Source organism: Peromyscus leucopus, chromosome 13 (assembly GCF_004664715.2).
Source record: "Peromyscus leucopus breed LL Stock chromosome 13, UCI_PerLeu_2.1, whole genome shotgun sequence".
In the NCBI taxonomy this organism is placed as follows: Eukaryota; Metazoa; Chordata; class Mammalia; order Rodentia; family Cricetidae; genus Peromyscus; species Peromyscus leucopus.
Window position 1 is genome coordinate 22513599 of NC_051074.1, and position 2723 is coordinate 22516321.

Below are 2723 nucleotides of genomic sequence, written 5' to 3' on the forward strand. Positions count from 1 at the left end.
CCCATCAAAGTCAAAGCCAAGCACCGCCTAGCCCAAATCGGCTGAACATAGTTAAGCCAAAGGTGAGAAATGTTTCTGTCATCTCTTTATCAAGATAACACATGTAAGGGAAGTTTGTTCTTAGGGCAGCTAAGCTCATGACACTGTTTCCTAAAGGACCCAAAAGACTGTCCTCCAGGAACGGGCTTCCCAAGCTGAGCACCCCCTTTTAAATAATTTCTCTGTACCTAACATCCTTTACCATTACAGATGGAGATGTTAGATGACATGTGATTTTTATGGTCTCTTTTCGGTGCTATTTCTAAGATGTATGAGGATCCAGAGGCAGGTGTGGACTTCAGACATAGCGAAAACTCTTCATCAGCCTTCATGAGACCTCGTGTTTGTCTGATCCCTGTCACTACCAAATGAGTAATACCGAACATGTATCTGCTAAGTCACTGTTACCTTTCGTTACAGTGTAGGAGGTGACAGACATTTACACCGACCCAGATTTGCTAGTTTACTTTTTAATTCACAATTAGGTAAACATGATAGAAAATTACTTTTTTTCCTGTCATTTTAAAAACTCGATTAGGAAGGCAGTTTTGAAATAGCTATTTGCAAAAACAGACACCAAGGTTGAGACCTACTCAACAGTCTACTAAACCTAAAGAGTCAAAAGGAACATAAATAGAAAACATTTATAATATAAATATATGACAAGAGACATTTATTTTTGGCACCACTAAAAATATCTGGTAGCATTTTATTACTTCTCAGTTCCTTGGGAATTCTAGAACTTTCTAGCCATTAAATATTGTCTTTTCCTCTAGAAGAAAAATGATGCACGGATGAGAACCAAGTATTCCAAAAGCAAAGGATTTCTTTTTGTTTTTTCTTACAGGGGCTGCAGGTGAGTAGCCTATTACTGTTCACTAGCAGCCAGGGAGTTTCTTCTGCTTTTGCATTTGAATCCTAACAAAAAGCAAATTTCAGAGAATGACTTATCATGGGAAGATAGGGTTTCATCTTAAACTGTCAGGTACCATTTGCATAGTTCTGCTATGATAAAAGTCATAGAATTGTAGAGATCTTACTACATCTTACTTAACTGTAACAGACTATTAAAAACAGTCTATCTTGGATGTGTTAGTGTAAACTTAGCAGGGAAAAAACAGTCAATAGCAAAAAGTTATCTTTAAAAATAGGTTAATGCTAAGAATAATAGCTTTAAATTTTTGTTTAAAAATAAGCTTAATAAACAAGAATACAAAGTTCAGTTCAAAACTCAGCTCTTTGAAATGCCCTATTTCTGGCTTACAGCAGAAAACACATATTTCATAGTTTTTAACATTTATTGTAAAAATGAGGCACTGTTATACATAGTTGAATATATTCACACAAATTGGCGTTTCTGTCTCCTCCGCAGGCTTGAATTTATTTGTCCAATGGTTTCTGAATGTCAAACTGCTCACAAAAATAAGTCTTCTGAAGGAGGGGCGTAAGAAAAACCAACAAATGCATCGTCTGCCTCCAGAACACTGGCATTCACTATCGAATAGTCAGAAGACACACACGCAGAATAGGGAACCGCTTCTTCCGTGAAGACTGTGTCGAAGTTCCTGATATCACCTGGTCCGGCCACATTAGGATTAAATGGTGGTGGGATCTTTTTTTGTACAAGGTCAGTCCAGCTGAGTGATTCAAAAAAGGGATGATTCTGGATTTCAAGAAAGTCTTCTTTGGCACCAAGTCAATTCTGCCTGTTTTTTTCTAGGAGTTCTTCCAGAATGGACCACGCTGTGAGGCTCACGCCTGGCCTCAAGTTCAGGGGCTTATGAAGAATATTATCATACATTTCAGCAACATCCCGGCAGTAAAAAGGAGGCAGTCCATACAGCATTTCATAGAGAACAGCTCCCAGGCACCACCAATCCACGGTGTTGTCATAGGGCTGTTTTCTAGTCACTTCAGGTGCAAGGTACTCTGGTGTCCACAAAAGGTTGTGGTGGTATCGGAAATAGCAATTCCTTCTTTGCAAAGCCCAAAATCTGTTAAGACAACATGCCCCATTGAATCCAAAAGAATATTTTCTGGCTTCAAGTCTCTGTACACTATTTTGATGGAGTGCAGGTAACCCAAGGCGCTGGCGATTTCAGCAGCATAGAACCTCGCTCTGTGTTCAGGAAAAGACCATTCTTTTTGTAAGTGGAAAAACAGCTCTTTTCTGCTGAGAACTATTTTTTTCTGTAGCACTTTGACAGCATAGAATTTTCCATCCAGTTTCCGCTTTGCAAGAAGAACCTTGCCGAAGCTGCCCTTTCCAATAACTTTTAAAAAATCAAAGTCAGTTGGTTTTAGCATGAGGATTTCCAGTTGGTCCCAGGTTGATGTTCTGTGAGGTAGAATGTGGCTTCGGAGCACTTCTTTCATCCTCATCTTCCGATGGATCGGACTGGTGCCAGGGGCTGTCCATTTGAAGGAATGCTCTGACATCTGGACTCGACAGTTCCTCAGCTGATCCTGTTTCCTCAGACTGGAAGGTTCTGAGACCTCATCCCAATGGCTCTCAGCTGAACTGCTGCTTGAAAGCCTGAAGCTTAACCAGCTAAAAGCCCAAATGTGTTTCGTATAGACAGTAGATAGATGGATTTTGTTTCTTGATCCACTCAGTCACTCTGTGTCTTTTGATTGGACAACTGAGGCTACTAATATTTAAAATGATTACTGAAATGTGTGTG

At 39.7% G+C, this 2723-nt stretch overlaps 1 pseudogene; it reads right to left on the reverse strand.

Moving 5' to 3' along the window:
- Positions 1-1346: 1346 nt before the first annotated feature.
- Positions 1347-2481, reverse strand: LOC114710683 (annotated as a pseudogene).
- Positions 2482-2723: the final 242 nt, after the last annotated feature.